The following is a 12246-nucleotide window of genomic DNA, read 5'->3' on the forward strand; positions in this document are numbered from 1 at the left end:
TGCCTCTCTAAATCTGAGCAGCTGGTACAAGACAACCTTTAACACAGGTAATCACAGGTAATTAAAACCATTCCCCACACACACAAAAGAAAATACAGGAACTAAGAGATTTCACAGATCAATAAAGCACACATGAAAAGCCGGAATTTTCTCCCAATGACACTTTGGTGTTGGCGTTGGACATCTTGCTGGAGATGACTCCTTCAGCCATGAACAGATTGGGGGTACTGTCTGTTCTCCTCACTCTGTTCTCACTGACCAGGCTTTAGTGGTGTCCAGTCAAAGGAGGAGAAGCTTGGCAATTGTTCCCTGAATGTTACCTCTTAGTGCTTCTAAGAGCTAAAATTGTACTAAGAGAAACTAAGTACATGCCCCAAAGACCCCATGTGTGGTAGAAAGAACTGAATTCTGCAGCCACAGTCCTGAGTACGAATCTCAACTCTGATTCTAACTCACCAAATGATCTTTCTTTGGCAAATTACTTTACCTCTCTGTGCATCTGTTTTCCTCTCTGCAAGATGGAGTAGGAATATTCAGATCACACTGATTGCTGTGAGGGTTAAATGTATCTGTGAAAGCAACTAGCACAGTGCCTTACACATAGTGGGTACTTAAATGTCTGATGATGTCAGAGTGCAGTTACAAAGCCAGGCAGAATGTGACTAAGGAATAAGAGCAGAGAGAGACATAAAGAAGATACAGGTGTGAGCCCACAGTCCATTCTTGTGGTAGCCAGCCTCCAAGATGCCCAAGGTCAAGCTGTGACCCACAGAATACAGCAGAAATGATGGTGTGTTACTTCCAAGGTTAGGTTACAAAAAGCTGTGTCTTGGGTCTCAGGCTCTCTCCCTTTGATCACTTGCTCTGGGGGAAGCCAGCTGCCATACGTGAGACATGCAGGTAGCCTATGGACAGGTCTGCATGGTGAGGGACTGAAGCCCCCTGTCAACAACCACATGAGTGAGTTTGGAAGATAGTTCTCCAGCCTCAAGTCCAGCCTCAATCAAGGTGATTGCAACCTCTTGAGAGATTCTGAGCCAGAACCACCCAGGTAAGCCACTCCCAGATGCCTGATGCACAGAAACTATGAATGAGGTCATTTATTATTCAGTAGATGGCCTCATGAATCATTTACTGGCCCAGCCAACAAGAGAGGGAAACAGAGTGAAAGGTAGCAAAATATAGTACACTCTGAGCACCAATCTTGATTCTAACCCTTACCAGCCAAGTAACCACAAAATGGTATGGATAAGAAATCCATCTGGCATGTGTAACAAGAGCCATGAAAATAGTTCTACATTTTAATTCTGGAATTCCAAGGTAAGAAAATAATCTGAAATGTATGACAGGCATTATGCACAAAGATATTCATTTCAGCATGGTCTAGTGGTTTAAAAATGAAATAATCTGATGGTCCCACATCAGAGACATAGTTAATAGCATCTTGAGTTGCAGGCATGAGACACATTATGTCTTACAATAAGTCCCCTACATATGAACGAGTTCCATTCTGAGAGCGTGCTTATAAGTCCAATTTGTTTGTAAGTCCAACAGAGTTAGCCCAGGTACCCAACTAACACAACCGGTTATATAGTACTGTACTGTAATAGGTTTATAATACTTTTCACACAAATAATACATAAAAAGCAAACACAAAAATAAAGAAAACATTTTTAATCTTACAGCACAGTACCTTGAAAAGTACGGTAGTACGGTACAACAGCTTGCATACAGGGGCTGGGCTGGCACCGAGCGAACAGGCAAGAAAAGTTACTGACTGGGGGAGGGAGAGGAGGTGGGAGATGGTAGAGCTGAAGGATCGTCAGCCATAGGAGACGGAGGGCAAGCTGCAATTTCACTCACATCTGACGTGAGTTGATGGCACAGGTTCCGGTTCAATTCTATCTACCCTCTTGAATAAACGATCCAGTGATGTCTGGGTAGTAGCTCTTTTTCTCTCGTCATAGATGACATGGTAGCACTGGATTGCGTTCTGAATGGCTGCTGTGACCTTCGTGTACTGTTCTACGTTCGGATCCTGTGCCTCAAAAACTAACAGTGCCTCCTCAGATAAAGAAAATCGCCTTGCCATTTCCTGCATCGTGAATCTCTTGGGTTCTTCAGTTACTCCTTCTTCCTCTTGTCTCTCTTCGCGCTTCTTAGCAGTACCAGCTGTATCACCGCTGCTTTTACACTTGCTTCCGGATATCCTGGGCTTGAAATAAAGATACTGTACTACTGCACTCTATACAGTACTGTACAGTAAAGAACACAAAAGCACAAACACTTGTAGAGGATGCACGCACATGACAATGTACCCCAGACACGTGAACTAACTTATGGGACTGGACATGTGAACTCAGGTCCACATCTTTGAAAGTTCTCAACTTGAAGGTTCGCATGTAGGGAACTTAGTGTATTTAACTGCCACACTATCTACTTTATCCCCATAGTGGACATGAAGAATTGGGACTAAGAGAAGGTAAGTCATTTGCCCTAGATTGAATAACTCCAGATGGTGAATCAAATAATAATAATTATTATTAGACCTCATACTTATATAGCATTTATTATGGGCTAGGCATTGTTCTAAGTGTTTTGCATATAATAAGTCATTTAAATCCTGATTTGTGTGACTCCGCAGTTCTCAAAATTTCATTAAAAATAACTGTGTGGGCCAGGCACTCTACCACAGCCTTTAGCTGTAATACTTTATTTATCTCTTACAACCCTAAAAGGTATGTACAATTATCAGATTCCTTTTATGGATGAGGAAAACTGAGGTTCAAAGAGTAAATAAGCTGGCCATTATACGTATAATTTTACCTCATTGGAGGAAAGATTTGAGTAGAATGTACACCTGTGTCATAGGGGGACAGCGTAAGAAAAGATTGGCAACTAGAATAAGCATATATTTTTTGACCACGAACTAACAGCCAGGCACAGAGACAAAATTCTGGATCTTGTAGCACAGAATTCAGAGTCTAGCAGGAGGGTGGATAATTAACAAACATATATCATATACTCACACAAAATGCGTATGTATGTACACATACTACTACATATAAAGTAGGCAGACAACAAGGACCCACTGTATAGCACAGAGAACTATACTCAATATCTTGTAATAACCTATAATGGAAAAGAATCTGACCGAATCACTCTGCTGTATACTTGAAACTGACACAACATTGTAAATTAACTATACTTCAATAAAAATTAAATTCAAAAATACCTATGTATACGTGTATATGTACAAATAAATGTATATGTAGTCAGCTGGTGATCAGGGCAATAAAAGAAAAATACACAGAAAGACTAAAACATGCCAGGCATGAGACAGAGTTGTTTTGGTACACAGGGTGACCAGAGACGGCTTCTTTTTTCATGTGACATCTGAGCAGAGGCCCAAAGGAAGTGAGGGAGTGAGCCTCACAAACTGGGAAAGAGTATCCCAGGCAGAGAGAAACAGCGAATGCTGAAGCCCAGAGAGAGGGGTGTGCCGCTGTATTTGAGGAACAACAAGGATGCTAGTGGTACTAAAATGAAGTGACCAAGAGGGAGAACAATGGCTGATGAGGTGAGTGGCCCAAAGGTTCCTGTAGCCCATAGCAAGATTTCAACTTTTGCTATGAATGACATGGGAGCCAGTGGAAGGTTTGGGGCAGAGAAGTGACACATTGTGACTTGGGTTGTAAAAAGAAAAAAATCACTCTGGCTGCCACATTGAGAATAGACTGCAGAGAGACAAGGGCTGAAGTGGGGAGACCAGTTCAGAGGCTATTTCAGTAATCCAGTAACAGATTACTAGGGGTTTAGATTGGGATGGTAGCAGTAGAAGCAGTAAGCAGTGGTTGGATTCAGGATATATTTTGATATATTTTGAAGGAGAGACAACAGGATTTGTTGATGGATCGGAGCCAGGGTAAAGAAGAAAGACAGCCAAGATAACTCCAAAGCAACTAAACACGTCACTTACCGAAATGGGGAAAACTATGAGAAGAATAGGTTGGGAGAGGAGGAAACCATGACTTGGATTTGGGGGCAGGAACGTCTGAGATGCTTATTAAGCATCCACGTAAAAATGCTGAAGAGTTGATTGGAAATTTGAATCTGGAGTTCAGAGATGGGATCCAAGTTGGATTGATAAATTTGAGAGTCATCAGCCTATAGGTGGTACTTAAAGCCATTAGACTGAGTGAGATCACCTAAGTCATGAGTGTAGATGAAGAACATGTCTACAGGCGCAGTCCCAGGGCAGTCTAATCTTTACAGGTCAAGGAGATGAAGGAGCAGCAGCAAAGGGGACTGAGAAGGGGCTACCAGGAGTGCGGTGTCCTGCACGTTAAGTGAAGAAGGACTTGGAAAAGGAAAAAGTGATCAAATGTTGCTGATAAGTAAGATAATGGCTGGCCACTGGATGTGGGCATATGGAGGTCATAGGTGACCTTCTCAAGAGTTGTATTGGTGGAGTGATGCAAATGAAAGTGTGTTAAGATCAAGAGAGCATAAAAGCAGACAAAGTTGGTGGCACACGGATATCCCTCAATCTCAGGCATCTCCTACAGGCACAAACAGGTCCACCAATGAGACTCAGGTGGGCACAGAGGTCACTTATCCCTTTGCTGTGGTGGCAGATCTTAGGACAGCGGGGTAGCTTCTCATTAGCAGACAGAGAGAGGATTTTCAGAGTCAGCAAGAAACCAAAGAGGAAAATGACATGGGTACCAGGCACAGCTCTATGCCTGCAGTGGCAGAGATGACCACGGCAGAGACAGGAAACCTATGTGACCATTCTTAGGAAGGGTCCCAGTATTTCATACAGAACGAGGAGGGTGGGATTTGGGCCAGGAATGAGCCAGAGACCATTCAACTCTTAATATGTCAACCCCACCTCTTCATGGATGTGACCCAAGAAAAAGTTTACATGGGAAAATGTATATAATTTAACTAAAAGAGAAAAAAAATCAGTATCATGATATATGTAGCATGATTGCTATGTGGACCCTAAGGAAATTCAGTAAATGTAAAACAATGTCAGTGTTAAAGCAAGTGACTCATGGGTGAGGTCTTGTTTTCTCTATTTTGTGACTTGTACTAGAGTACTTAGATTCCTTTTTAAATAACAACAACAACAAAAAAAAGGTTTAAAGGTATAATAATTCGAGCCTTTCTCCCAGAATTTTTAAGAAGATTGTAATAATCACTGATGTTTGAAAAGCTCACAGATTTCATACCTCATTTAATCTTCACAACCAATGTGCCGTTTTGCAAAAGCCATTATTATTGCACTTAGCAAACTGTGTTGCAATGATCTGTTTCTATATCTTTTTCCAACCCTATATCGAAGTACCCCAAAGGTGAGAATCATGTCTTTTCATCCTTCTCCTTGGCAAGTAACGCAGGCTATGGCACATGACAGGAGCTCAATAAATAAGGATGAGTGGATAAGTGTTGGGTGGATGGATGGGAGGATGGATGGATAGATGATGGCTGGCTGGATGAATGGTTGGGAAGATGGATGGATGGATGGATAAATAGATGGATCGATGGATCAATGGACAGGCCTCAATGGATCAACAGATTACCACTTTAGACATAAGCACTTAACTGTCCCAAGATAAACATAGGTACCTCAATGTTACAGACTGGGCCAACCACCACTCCCTTCCCACAAACTAAATATTTTTAAAACCTCATGGCTAGTTAACCCTCCCCATAGCTCACGTCTGGTGATCTCCCCTTTTAGCTGTCTTCTCCCATATGTATTCCCCTGCTGCTCTGTGCTTCCTCTCCCCTGCCCTAATTGCACTTTGCTTTCCTTTTACCCAAATCTTTCCATCCAATAAATCAGAGCCCTCTGAACCACGAAAAATGTTTCCACATTCTCAAACTCTCGTGTTTTGCACCAAAGGAAACCTAGCTCTCACCTGTCCCTTCTCTGGGGAGCTTCCCCTCTTTCCCCATATCTAGGGCATCTTTCTAGGACATCTCTGGGTTAGGTATTCTATGTGCTGTCATAGTACCATGGATTGGATTTGCAGGTATATTTATTATTCACGATACACTTAAGCCAGGTCTATATCAAGCCAAAACAAGTCAGCAGTGGACTGGTTACACATACACCAAATAACTGATCCTTTGACTTTTATACTTGCATCACTTTCCAACTTGCTAAGAATTAGCAGCATCTAAATGCAACATGGTAAAGAAGAATGGGGAATTTGTCCTTTCATCAGAAATTTAAAATTGCTAACCATGGTTTCCTCTAGGGAGAAAAGTGGGAGTGGGAGGGCTAGTGTTGGAAAAGAATTTGATTTTTTTTACCTTGTGTATATTTTCATGTATTGCTTAGTGCTTTCACAAGGAGTATGAAGGGACTGAAAAGTTCCCCATAAAGGAAAAAGAATAAAGATGCAGGAGTTTGGCTCAAAAAGTGACTAGAGAGAGCAAAGGAAGAAATGAAGTTTCCTGGGAGATGTGCTCAGAGCTGCAGGACCTCACCCCATGCCTTTCTTCTTGAAAAAGCTAATCCAGACATGAGGCAGAGAATGGTGACATCTGTGGTCCCTTCACAGAGCTAAAGAGCTGGCATAGAGCTGAAGGAAAACTGTTATTTTTATTAGTGCTGTATTTGCCTACTGTTTATACCTGCCCTCTTGAGTATTAGGAATTAATTCAAACTTGGAAATTATATTCATTTCCTTTGAACAGTATGCTAAATTGAAAGTTAAATAGGGTCTAAAATCTGTTCTATTTTTTTAAAAAGTCACAAATTTCAGAAAAACTGGCCAGTATTCAAATAGGAAAAGACCAACCTGGTAATTCATTTTTCCTCCAAATTTGATCATTATTGAATTCCTGTAGATATAAGTTCCAGTTGAACTATCAACCCTGTCTGGACAGAATGAGAACAATTTTAAAAAATAGCCTATAAGTCAAGTTGGGTAAATGATGGTATACAATGTTGGTATATTTTGGAAGGCGGGAAAAGTGAGTGATATATTCGAGTGTCATTAAGGCTGTCGCGGATGAAAGATGAGGTCACTAAATCTGACAGTGTGCTTATGATTTGGGAGCCAGATCACCACAGAATGTTAACTTAAGAGAGAGAGGCATGGCATACCTGATCCATGTGCGGGATCTGATCAGTTTCAGCCAGAACACACTGGCATTTGCTGAGGATGACTATGTCTTAAAATCCTCAGTACTGTATATTTTAGAATCATTTTTAGTTTGCCAAGAATATGGATAAATTGGGAGAACAGTTTTATTGAGACCACCTGACATTAAAGAATTTGACACTCATCTGAGTGGATTTGATTTACCAAAAGCAGAGTATTTGTTCTTTTGTTGATCCCCCGTGGATGTGGGGAATAGAGAGACAGATAAACAAGTATTCAACATTCCTGACTAGACCAAACCTTTGTGCATTATTCAGGATGCAGCTGCCCGGAGGGAAAAACACATACACCATCTTTCCACCCAAAGAGCAGGAACATGTGATCTTCTATCAGATACACTCAGAGACCCACTCCCTTTTATACTGTGTTAACAATAAGTCTATCCAAGAGATTTTTATACTGGACTTATCCAAGGGACCAAGGAGGGCGGCAGATATCCCAGATTAAAAGCCAGGATAATGATATTAAATCAGCTGATGTGTTTAAAACAAGGACTATTATTGGGCAGGACTTGGGAGTCATTTTTCCCAGCACCCCCGTTTCCAAAAGGCCTCAAACAGACTTTTGCTTTATCCTGCATTGACTGGTTATATATCCAGTTGTAGAACAAAATGACTAATGTTTATCATACAAGTTTCATCTTTAATCTCCATGAATTAATCCTGTAATTCGGTTGTGAAGAGCATAATTATATTCCATTCTTTGGGTGCTAAAGTGTTAGTATGTTTAATGTAATCCTCTTTTACAGGATACCGAGGTGATTGCAAGAAACATTGGTAGGGGAGTGGAGAGATGAAACAGAGAAAGGAAGGAAGCCAGAAAAGGGTGTGCTATCAGAAGCGGTTACCACCATGGGCACTTGGATCTCAATACCACCAGGAGCTCTGGGATACTGTGTAGATTAACGCACTTCAGTTACCCATTCAAGGAGCAAAGGAGCCGAGAAATTCGTAGGAAATTCACAGAACAGCTCCCTTTAATCATTGGCTGCAAAGCTTCTCAGGAAGCTTCCAGCTGCCATACCTGTGAGTAGAACAGTCTTTGGCAGCATGAGAGAGCCCCCAGAAGAAGAAATAGCAGGTGTTGGCCATGAAAAGTTAGGACAACAGGCACAGAAATTGTAAGAGCCAAAGAGATATGAGTGGAACCCAAAGAGTGTCTGCTACAGCCCTTAAGGGAGACCCTACTACTATCCCCTCTTTACCAATGAGCAGATATAGAATTCACTCTTCCAGCAGTATTTCCCCCTTGGAAGCATGCCAGTCAGGAGCAGGTAGACGAGACTCCTTCAAGAGACGGGGACATGAAGGGCACATTGTCAGCCATGGGAGGATGCACTGGGCGTCTATCTATTTGTCCCCAGGTTAAGCATCAGCAACGCATCAGTGGGCATCAGCATATAGGACTTCGATGCAGTGATGTCTATGCTCTTTCGCCTCATCAGAGATGGGATACAGCACAGTGAGCTGAGTTAGGAAAGAAGAAAAATGACAAATACCACATGACAACCAGAAAGGTCATCATGAAGGACTAGTGAAGTGAGCTACCACCCCACAAAGACTTTTTTTTTTAATTTATTTATTTTTGGCTGCCTGGGGTCTTTGTTGCTGCATGCGGGCTTTCTCTAGTTGCGGCAAGCGGGGGCTACTCTTCGTTGTGGTGCACGGGCTTCTCATCGCAGTGGCTTCTCTTGTTGCAGAGCACGGGCTCTAGGCGCGCAGGCTTCAGTAGTTGTGGTGCACAGGCTTCAGTAGTTGTGGTGCACAGGCTCTAGAGCGCAGGCTCGACAGTTGTGGCACATGGGCTTAGTTGCTCCGAGGCATGAGGGATCTTCCCAGGCCAGAGCTTGAACCCGTGTCCCCTGCACTGGCAGGCGGACTCAACCACTGCGCCACCAGGGAAGCCCCCGCAGCAGACTTTTGATACTGTCTCACGAAAAAGTGAGGGTGCATATATTTCCCTATTTGTGACAGTTTAGAGTGACCCAACTTTTAGCCATGAGTGACAGAAATTAAACATTGAAGGTACACTGGGTTTCCAGAAATCCTTTCCCTTTCTCCACTGAAGTTTGTAACAATAACTCAAGAAGACATAGATCAATTACCAAACTATTAAATGTCAGTTAACATCTTTGGAAACTGAATACAAAATGAACCAACTAACGCTGCCTTGTTATAACCCCATTGTGTATAAAAATTAAGTTTATATGCTTAATGAATGTATGGAAATATAATTACCAAGTTATTGCTCTTGTAGAAGTGATTCATAATCATATCACTGACTTTTCCACTCTGCTCTTGAGTTATTAAGCTGGAATATTTCTGCACTTCTAAGAAGAGGAAGAGACATGAAACCTCTCTACACGCATGCACCAAGGAAAGGCCACAGGAGCACACAGTGAGAAGGCAGCCATCTACAAACCAGGAAGACAGCCCTCTGCAGGAACCAAAGCTGCCAGCACCTTGATCTTGGACTTCCCAGCTTCCAGAACTGGGAGAAATAAATATCTGTTGTTTAAGCCACCTATGGTATTTCATTTTAGCAACCTAAGTGACCAAGACACTCCCCTACTGGAATCTAAAACGCTTGGGAATTGGGCACTGCCATTATTCACTTTTTATTTCTGGTCCCCAACGCAGATCCTGGACAATAGTAGGTGTTTGTGAACGAATGAGGGACCTACTTTCGTGGTTGAACATGATTTTCTTCTTTATTTTAGGACAGCACGTAGAACTGAGTGCTCATATTCAGAAAAATAGATGAGTTCAAATCTTGGACCCACCACTTGCTAATTAAACAACCACGATCAAGTCACTTGACTTCTCTGAAGATCAATTTTCTTGACTGTAAAATGGTGGTTATCTTTGCTTGGGTTCCTCAAAGTTGGACCTTTCGATAAGGACTTAGACACAGGTGATTTGCTGTGGCAGGTGAGGAAAGGGAGAAAGTGAGACAGAGAAGGGAAAAAAAGCCAATGAAGCATGTGTTAAATAACAAATGCTGGAGAGGGTGTGGAGAAAAGCGAACCCTCCCACACTGTTGCTGGGAGTGTAAATTGATGCAGCCATTATTGAGAACAGTATGGAGGTCTATCAAAAAACTAAAAATAGAGTTGCTGTATGATCCAGCAATCCCACTCCTGGGCATATATTTGGAGAAAACCATAATTCAAAGAGATACATGCACCCCAGTGTTCATAGCAACACTATTTACAATAGCCAGGACATGGAAGCAACCTAAATGTCCACTGACAGTTGAATGGATAAAGATTTTATATATATATAAAGGAATGTTACTCAGCCATTAAAAAAGAATGAAATAATGCCATTTGCAGCAACATGGATGGATGGACCTAGAGATTGTCATACTGAGTGAAGTAAGTCAGAGAAAGAGAAATATTGTATGATATCACTTATATGTGGAATCCTTTAAAAAAAACCAATACAAATGAAGTTATTTACAAAACAGGAACAAACTCACAGACTAGAGAACGAACTTATGGTTGCCAGGGGGAAAGGGTGGGGGCGAGGGGAGGGACAGTTAGGGAGTTTGGGATTGACATGTACACTCTGCTATATTTTTTTTAGGCGCTTTATGAACATTTATTGAATGAATGCTAAATCCCTATTAATACTTTAGCCAAATAAAATATAAACAGGAAAACAGAAAATAAACACATGCTCCCTCTAATCACAGACATGCATTTATAAGTCTGCAAAATCACTTCCAGTTCTTTTTTTTTAAACATCTTTATTGGAGTATAATTGCTTTACATTGTTGCATTAGTTGCTGCTGTATAACAAAGTGAATCAGCTATACGTATACATATATCCCCATATCCCCTCCCTCTTTCATGTCTCTCCCACCCTCCCTATCCCACCCCTCTAGGTGGTCACAAAGCACCGAGCCGGTCTCCCTGTGCTATGCGGCTGCTTCCCACTAGCTATCTATTTTACATTTGGTAGTGTATATAAGTCAATGCCACTCTCTCACTTCGTCCCAGCTTACCCTTCCCCCTCCCCGTGTCCTCAGGTCCATTCTCTACGTCTGCGTCTTTATTCTTGTCCTGCCACTAGGTTCTTCAGACCTTTTTTTTATTAGATTCCATATATATATAAAATGGATAACCAACAAGGACCTGCTGTATAGCACAGGGAACTCTGCTCAATATTACGTAACAACCTAAATGGGGAAAGAATTTGAAAAAGAATAGATACATGTATATGTATAACCGAATCACCTTGCTGTATACCTGAAACTAACACAACATTGTTAATCAACTATACTCCAATATAAAATTCAAAGTTAAAAACAAATAAAATAATAAAATAAAATATACAGCTGCTGAGATTATGTTTCATTCTAGGGAGACATAATCTGCCTTCCTGTAACTTCCACTCTCTCATCCTAATTTTGCCCTTTGAATGAACAAAAAGAATTCTAACTTCTCTTTCATATCGCAGTCCTTCAAATACTTGATGACATGTCCCCTTTTCCCAAACCTATGCATCCCTGGTTTCTTGTCAATGCCCCAGACTGAAGAGTTTCATCCAGGTAGTAGCTGAACACATGACATTCGATTTGGGGTCCTCGGATCAAGGGTGTAGGATATAGTGTTGTGTAGGAACTTTGGCATCCTTCAGATCTGAGTTCAAATTTTAACACTACCGGTTGTGTGACCTGGGGTAACTTATCTTCCCTAAACACACTGCCTATCTGTAGAACGAAAGTCATCATGCTTATCTCACTGGAAGCTACAGTGGGCATTTAATAGAAGTCATTCTCTTCCTTTGAACTTACTGACCTTTTCTCCTCCACATTGCCACTAAGCCACATCACTCTGCTCCATGCCACCACCTGGACATGTGAGGTTTCAATCTAGAAAAAGAATGAGGCCAAAAGAAATACCCAGATCACCCAGGCCACTGCACAGAGAATGTAGCCCAAAGGGGCCACTCTGGGCCTCCCTCCCTCTCCTTTCAACAGCTCAGAGTTAAACAGCCATCCCTGCTCCTACAAAGCAGGAGTAAGACTGCTCACTTGTTCACCTGATGAACAAAGG

This window comes from Phocoena sinus, chromosome 15, assembly GCF_008692025.1.
Source record: "Phocoena sinus isolate mPhoSin1 chromosome 15, mPhoSin1.pri, whole genome shotgun sequence".
NCBI classification, from domain to species: Eukaryota; Metazoa; Chordata; class Mammalia; order Artiodactyla; family Phocoenidae; genus Phocoena; species Phocoena sinus.